Source organism: Microchirus variegatus (assembly GCF_963457635.1).
Source record: "Microchirus variegatus genome assembly, chromosome: 19".
In the NCBI taxonomy this organism is placed as follows: Eukaryota; Metazoa; Chordata; class Actinopteri; order Pleuronectiformes; family Soleidae; genus Microchirus; species Microchirus variegatus.
Window position 1 is genome coordinate 10,719,685 of NC_139820.1, and position 9,293 is coordinate 10,728,977.

Below are 9,293 nucleotides of genomic sequence, written 5' to 3' on the forward strand. Positions count from 1 at the left end.
AAACGGAGGCGTTTTTGGCGAATTTACAGCATAACTTGCCGTAGATACCAAAATCTACAGTTTTTGAGCAATCACCTTCAAACTTGGCGAGGTCGATGTGGACCAGTTGAGGTACGATCTAATCTTAAAAGTTTTTTGAAATCTTGCATGGCGGACGAGATAGGTGGCGCCAAAGTTGGCGAAAATTCCAAATTTTCCCAACACTCAACGAAACGCTTATAACTTTGCGATGGAAGGTCACGTCGGAGCCAAACTTGCCATGATTGATGATGGGTAGTTGCTGAAGACACCTATGCAAAAATGATCACGTTTGAAACCATCGCCTCCTGGTGGTGGAAGAGAATATACAAAAAAAAAGTTTATTTACGATTTCGGTAATAACTTTTACAGAGTTTGTAAAAGTGTCACTCAAAATGACACTGAAACATTGAAAACACATGGTAGATGATGCGTGTTGAATATGATAGCGCATTCTTTAACGGTGTAGCAGCGTGGGCGGAGCAAAGTCGGATTTTTGCGACAAAAAAACAAACTCTTATAACTTTGCGAGTCCTGGTCCAAACTGAACCAAACTTCCTTGGATTGATGTTCCTCCAGCCCTGACAATGTCTATATGAAAATATTTAATTTCGAAAACAGCGCCCCCTGGTGGCAACAAAAAGAATTTTATTTGCTATAAAATCTATCTTGTCCTAGAGCTTTTGTGCTATCACCTTCAAACTTGGCGAGGTCAATGTGGACGAGTTTTGGATCAAATGTTATTGAAACTGTTTTAAAATGTCGCACGGCGTACGAGATAGGGGGCGCTAAAGTTGGCGATCATTATGATGTTGACCAAATCTCTTATATCTTTGCGATGGAAGGTCAGATATGAACCAAACTTGCCGTGGTTCATGATCGATAGTTCTTAAAGACGAATATGAAAAAACGGTCACGTTCGAAAACAGCGCCTCTAGTGGTGGGAGGAATATTACCCAAAAAAAGTACATTTATGATGATAACTTTGTGAATCCTGTTCCGATTTGAACCAAACTTCCTTGGATCGATGACAGTCCGACCCTGAACAAGTCTACATGAAAATATTTAATTTCGAAAACAGCGCCCCCTGGTGGCAACAGAAAGAATTTTATTTGCTATAAAATCTATCTTGTCCTAGAGCTTTTGTGCTATCACCTTCAAACTTGGCGAGGTTAATGTGGACGAGTTGAGGATCAAATGTTATTGAAAGCTTTCTAAAATGTCGCACGGCGTACGAGATAGGGGGCGCTAAAGTTGGCGATCATTCTGATGTTGACCAAATCTCTTATCACTTTGCATTGGAAGGTCAGATATGAACCAAACTTGCCGTGGTTCATGAACGATAGGTCTTAAAGACGAATATGAAAAAACGGTCACGTTCGGAAACAGCGCCTCTGGTGGTGAGAGGATTATTTACCAAAAATAGTACATTTATGATGATAACTTTGTGAATCCTGTTTCCGATTTGAACCAAACTTCCTTGGATCGATAACAGTCCGACCCTGAAAAAGTCTATATGTAAATATTCACTTTAGAAAACAGCGCCCCCTGGTGGTAGCAGACATAACTACATTTGGCATTTGAACAAACTTGTCCTAGAGCTTTTGTGCTATCACCTTCAAACTTGGTGAGGTCAATGTGGACGAGTTGAGGATCAAAAGTTATTGAAAGTTTTTTAAAATGTCGCACGGCGTACAAGATAGGGGGCGCTAAAGTTGGCAAACATTCTGATTTGTAAAAACGGACAACAAAACGCTTATAACTTTGCGATGGAGGATCCAATGTCCTTCCCTGGATTGATGCCTTGAAGTAGTCTATAAGACAATATTCAATGTCTTAACGACGCCCCCTGGTGGCAGCAGACTATGCCATCTACTGTGCAACACAAAAGAAACTGGTATAACTTTGTAAATCCTGTTCCAATCTGAACCAAACTTCCTTGGATTGATGACAGTATGACCCTGAAAAAGTCCGTATGAAAATCTTCAATTTAAAAAACAGTGCCCCCTGGTTGCTGGATATAACATTACATATCACACTTCTTTATGCTGCTATAACAGGGATTGTTGTATAATCCTCATACGTGATATGTGGGACCACAAAACCGCTCCGACCATGTCAGCAACAGATGACTTCCTGACAGGAAGTGGATCCGCCGCAACAGGAAGTAGAATGTAACTTTGCCATACATTGCCCGATCGCCACGAAACATGATATGTGAGTCAATAGAACTTCCCTGAACATGTTAATGGACACGCCATTGACCCAACAGGAAGTCAGCCATTTTAAACAGGAAGTGCCCTGTAACTTTACCGTACATTGATCGATCTGCACGGAACTTGACACGTGACACCAGGAACCTATCCTGGACATGTCTGCAAAAGCTAAACTCCAAACAGGAAGTGGAACGCCAAAACAGGAAGTAGAATGTAACTTTGCCGTACGTTGCCCTATCTCCACGAAACATTATATGTGACTCAACAGAACTTCCCTGAACATGTTAATGGACACGCTCTGACCCAACAGCCAGTTAAACATTTTAAACAGGAAGTGCCCTCTAACTTTACTGTACATTGACCACTCTGCATGGAACTTGGTATGTGAGGCCAGGGACCTATCCTGAACACGCAAACAATGACCTCCCAACAGAAAGTGTAACGCACTTAACAGGAAATAATATATGACTTTACTCCACAGCCCAACATCCGCACGGACGGCAGCAATTAGAACTACGACAGCAAGCAGCGAATGAACGAGAGACGAGATCAGGGCGCAAGCGACGAGGTGGGCGCGGATCGCGACGTAGCGTCAAGCTCGAACCCGTTAATACCGCTTGCGGTGCTAGTTATTATTATTATTATTCTTCACACGAGGAATGTGCATTTTTGAAGGCCTAAACGTATCCCAAACCTCGCGAATTTTTGGGACAACATCAGACCTAACTTAAATCGCCGAACCAAAGTGGTTCGGTGAATGTGCGTCAAAAAATGGAAGTGGGCGGGGCTTCAGACTGACGCAAAAATGTGCTACTAGGTCAACTCCTGTCGGGAATAACGTACATGAACGAAACTTGGTACACACGTTCATTAGGTTGTGCCATGGGCAAAAGTCAATCACAAGTTTTCTGTGAAACCTACAGGAAGGCCGCCATCTTGGATTGAAGGCGAAAACGGAGGCGTTTTTGGCGAATTTACAGCATAACTTGCCGTAGATACCAAAATCTACAGTTTTTGAGCAATCAACCTCAAACTTGGCGAGGTTGATGTGGACCAGTTGAGGTACGATCTAATCTGAAAAGTTTTTTGAAATATTGCATGGCGCACGAGATAGGTGGCGCCAAAGTTGGCGAAAATTCCAAATTTTCCCAACACGCAACGAAACGCTTATAACTTTGCGATGGAAGGTCAAGTCGGAGCCAAACTTGCCATGATTGATGATGGGTAGTTGCTGAAGACACCTATGCAAAAATGATCACGTTTGAAACCATCGCCTCCTGGTGGTGGAAGAGAATATACAAAAAAAAAGTTTATTTACGATTTCGGTAATAACTTTTACAGAGTTTGTAAAAGTGTCACTCAAAATGACACTGAAACATTGAAAACACATGGTAGATGATGCGTGTTGAATATGATAGCGCATTCTTTAACGGTGTAGCAGCGTGGGCGGAGCAAAGTCGGATTTTTGCGACAAAAAAACAAACTCTTATAACTTTGCGAGTCCTGGTCCAAACTGAACCAAACTTCCTTGGATTGATGTTCCTCCAGTCCTGACGACGTCTACATGAAAATATTCAATTTCGAAAACAGCGCCCCCTGGTGGCAACAGAAAGAATTTTATTTGCTATTAAATCTATCTTGTCCTAGAGCTTTTGTGCTATCACCTTCAAACTTGGCGAGGTTAATGTGGACGAGTTGAGGATCAAAAGTTAGTGAAAGCTTTCTAAAATGTCGCACGGTGTACGAGATAGGGGGCGCTAAAGTTGGCGATCATTATGATGTTGACCAAATCTCTTATAACTTTGCATTGGAAGGTCAGATATGAACCAAACTTGCCGTGGTTCATGATCGATAGTTCTTAAAGATGAATATAAAAAAACGGTCACGTTCGGAAACAGCGCCTCTAGTGGTGAGAGGATTATTACCCAAAAAAAGTACATTTATGATGATAACTTTGTGAATCCTGTTCCGATTTGAACCAAACTTCCTTGGATCGATGACAGTCCGACCCTGAACAAGTCTAGATGAAAATATTTAATTTCGAAAACAGCGCCCCCTGGTGGAAACAGAAAGAATTTTATTTGCTATAAAATCTATCTTGTCCTAGAGCTTTTGTGCTATCACCTTCAAACTTGGCGAGGTCAATGTGGACGAGTTGAGGATCAAATGTTATTGAAAGCTTTCTAAAATGTCGCACGGCGTACGAGATAGGGGGCGCTAAAGTTGGCAAACATTCTGATTTTTAAAAACAGACAACGAAACCCTTATAACTTTGCGATGGAGGATCCAATGTCCTTCCCTGGTTTGATGCCTTGAAGTAGTCTATATGACAATATTCAATGTCTTAACGACGCCCCCTGGTGGCAGCAGACTATGCCATCTACTGTGCAACACAAAAGAAACTGGTATAACTTTGTAAATCCTGTTCCAATCTGAACCAAACTTCCCTGGATTGATGACCGTCTGACCCTGAAAAAGTCTATATGAAAATCTTCAATTTAAAAAACAGCGCCCCCTGGTTGCTGGATATAACATTACATATCACACTATTTTATGCTGCTATAACAGGGATAAATGTATCCTCCTCATACGTGATATGTGGGACCACAAAACCGCTCCGACCATGTCAGCAACAGATGACTTCCTGACAGGAAGTGGATCCGCCGCAACAGGAAGTAGAATGTAACTTTGCCATACATTGCCCGATTGCCACGAAACATGATATGTGAGTCAATAGAACTTCCCTGAACATGTTAATGGACACGCCTTTGACCAAACAGGAAGTCAGCCATTTTAAACAGGAAGTCCCCTGTAACTTTACCGTACATTGATCAATCTGCACGGAACTTGACACGTGAGACCAGGAACCTATCCTGGACATGTCTGCAAAAGCTAAACTCCAAACAGGAAGTGGAACGCCAAAACAGGAAGTAGAATTTAACTTTGCCGTACGTTGCCCTATCTCCACAAAACATTATATGTGTGTCAAGGGAACTTCCCTGAACATGTTAATAGACACGCTCTGACCCAACAGGAAGTCAGCCATTTTAACAGGAAGTGCCCTCTAACTTTACTGTACATTGACCGCTCTGCATGGAACTTGGTATGTGAGGCCAGGGACCTATCCTGAACACGCAAACAATGTCCTCCCGACAGAAAGTGTAACGCACTTAACAGGAAATAATATATGACTTTACTCCACAGCCCAACATCCGCACGGACGGCGCCAATTAGAACTACGACAGCAAGCAGCGAATGAACGAGAGACGAGATCAGGGCGCAGGCGACGAGGTGGGCGCGGGTCGCGACGTAGCGTCAAGCTCGAACCCGTTACCACCGCTTGCGGTGCTAGTTATTCTTATTATTATTCTTCACACGAGGAATGTGCATTTTTGAAGGCCTAAACGTATCCCAAACCTCGCGAATTTTTGGGACAACATCAGACCTAACTTAAATCGCCGAACCAAAGTGGTTCGGTGAATGTGCGTCAAAAAATGGAAGTGGGCGGGGCTTCAGACTGACGCAAAAATGTGCTACTAGGTCAACTCCTGTCGGGAATAACGTACATGAACGAAACTTGGTACACACGTTCATTAGGTTGTGCCATGGGCAAAAGTCAATCACAAGTTTTCTGTGAAAGCTACAGGAAGGCCGCCATCTTGGATTGAAGGCGAAAACGGAGGCGTTTTTGGCGAATTTACAGCATAACTTGCCGTAGATACCAAAATCTACAGTTTTTGAGCAATCACCTTCAAACTTGGCGTGGTTGATGTGGACCAGTTGAGGTACGATCTAATCTGACAAGTTTTTTGAAATATTGCATGGCGCACGAGATAGGGGGCGCCAAAGTTGGCGAAAATTCAAAATTTTCCCAACACTCAACGAAACGCTTATAACTTTGCGATGGAAGGTCACGTCGGTGCCAAACTTGCCATGATTGATGATGGGTAGTTGCTGAAGACACCTATGCAAAAATGATCACGTTTGAAACCATCGCCTCCTGGTGGTGGAAGAGAATATACAAAAAAAAAGTTTATTTACGATTTCGGTAATAACTTTTACAGAGTTTGTAAAAGTGTCACTCAAAATGACACTGAAACATTGAAAACACATGGTAGATGATGCGTGTTGAATATGATAGCGCATTCTTTAACGGTGTAGCAGCGTGGGCGGAGCAAAGTCGGATTTTTGCGACAAAAAAACAAACTCTTATAACTTTGCGAGTCCTGGTCCAAACTGAACCAAACTTCCTTGGATTGATGTTCCTCCAGTCCTGACGACGTCTACATGAAAATATTCAATTTCGAAAACAGCGCCCCCTGGTGGCAACAGAAAGAATTTTATTTGCTATTAAATCTATCTTGTCCTAGAGCTTTTGTGCTATCACCTTCAAACTTGGCGAGGTTAATGTGGACGAGTTGAGGATCAAAAGTTAGTGAAAGCTTTCTAAAATGTCGCACGGCGTACGAGATAGGGGGCGCTAAAGTTGGCGATCATTCTGATGTTGACCAAATCTCTTATAACTTTGCATTGGAAGGTCAGATATGAACCAAACTTGCCGTGGTTCATGATCGATAGTTCTTAAAGATGAATATAAAAAAACGGTCACGTTCGGAAACAGCGCCTCTAGTGGTGAGAGGATTATTACCCAAAAAAAGTACATTTATGATGATAACTTTGTGAATCCTGTTCCGATTTGAACCAAACTTCCTTGGATCGATGACAGTCCGACCCTGAACAAGTCTACCTGAAAATATTTAATTTCGAAAACAGCGCCCCCTAGTGGAAACAGAAAGAATTTTATTTGCTATAAAATCTATCTTGTCCTAGAGCTTTTGTGCTATCACCTTCAAACTTGGCGAGGTCAATGTGGACGAGTTGAGGATCAAATGTTATTGAAAGCTTTCTAAAATGTCGCACGGCGTACGAGATAGGGGGCGCTAAAGTTGGCAAACATTCTGATTTGTAATGACAGACAACAAAACACTTATAACTTTGCAATGGAGGATCCGATGTCCTTCCCTGGATTGATGCCTTGGAGTAGTCTATATGACAATATTCAATGTCTTAACGACGCCCCCTGGTGGCAGCAGACTATGCCATCTACTGTGCAACACAAAAGAAACTGGTATAACTTTGTAAATCCTGTTCCAATCTGAACCAAACTTCCTTGGATTGATGACAGTCTGACCCTGAAAAAGTCTATATGAAAATCTTCAATTTAAAAAACAGCGCCCCCTGGTTGCTGGATATAACATTACATATCACACTTTTTTATGTTGCTATAACAGGGATTGTTGTATCATCCTCATACGTGATATGTGGGACCACAAAACCGCTCCGACCATGTCAGCAACAGACGACTTCCTGACAGGAAGTGGATCCGCCTCAACAGGAAGTAGAATGTAACTTTGCCATACATTGCCCGATCGCCACGAAACATGATATGTGAGTCAATAGAACTTCCCTGAACATGTTAATGGACACGCCTTTGACCCAACAGGAAGTCAGCCATTTTAAACAGGAAGTCCCCTGTAACTTTACCGTACATTGATCAATCTGCACGGAACTTGACACGTGAGACCAGGAACCTATCCTGGACATGTCTGCAAAAGCTAAACTCCAAACAGGAAGTGGAACGCCAAAACAGGAAGTAGAATTTAACTTTGCCGTACGTTGCCCTATCTCCACGAAACATTATATGTGTGTCAAGGGAACTTCCCTGAACATGTTAATAGACACGCTCTGACCCAACAGGAAGTCAGCCATTTTAACAGGAAGTGCCCTCTAACTTTACTGTACATTGACCGCTCTGCATGGAACTTGGTATGTGAGGCCAGGGACCTATCCTGATCACGCAAACAATGTCCTCCCGACAGAAAGTGTAACGCACTTAACAGGAAATAATATATGACTTTACTCCACAGCCCAACATCCGCACAGACGGCGCCAATTAGAACTACGACAGCAAGCAGCGAATGAACGAGAGACGAGATCAGGGCGCAAGCGACGAGGTTGGCGCGAATCGCGACGTAGCGTCAAGCTCGTTATTAGGGTTCGAGCACGACTGTGCAAGAACCCTATTGTAATTGAAAGAGTTATTATTATTATTATTATTCTTCACACAAAAAAAGTGCCTTTTTGAAGGCCTAAACGTATCCCAAACCTCACGAAATTTCGGGACAACATCAGACCTCGCTGAAAATTTTGTAAAAAAGTGGTTCGGTGAATGTGCGTCAAAAAATGGAAGTGGGCGGGGCTAAAGACTGACGCAAAACAGTTCTACTAGGTCAACTCCTGTCAGGTATAACGTACATGAACGAAACTTGGTCCACACGTTCATTAGGTTGAGCTTTAAATAAAAGTCGTGGACAAGTTTTCTGTGAAACCTACAGGAAGGCCGCCATTTTGGATGGAAGGCGAAAACGGAGGCGTTTTTGGCGAATTTACAGCATAACTTGCCGTAGATACCAAAATCTACAGTTTTTGAGCAATCACCTTCAAACTTGGCGAGGTCGATGTGGACCAGTTGAGGTACGATCTAATCTGAAAAGTTTTTTGAAATATTGCATGGCGGACGTATTAGGTGGCGCCAAAGTTGGCGAAAATTCCAAATTTTCCCAACACGCAACGAAAGGCTTATAACTTTGCGATGGAAGGTCAAGTCGGAGCCAAACTTGCCATGATTGATGATGGGTAGTTGCTGAAGACACCTATGCAAAAATGATCACATTTGAAACCATCGCCTCCTGGTGGTGGAAGAGAATATACAAAAAAAAAGTTTATTTACGATTTCGGTAATAACTTTTACAGAGATTGTCGTATCCGACTCAAAATGACACTGAAACATTGAAAACACATGGTAGATGATGCGTGTTGAATATGATAGCGCATTGTTTAACGGTGTAGCGAGGTGCGAGGTGCAAAGTCGGATATTTGCGACAAAAAAACAAACTCTTATAACTTTGCGAGTCCTGGTCCAAACTGAACCAAACTTCCTTGGATAGATGTTCCTCCAGCCCTGACAATGTCTATATGAAAATATTTAATTTCGAAAAC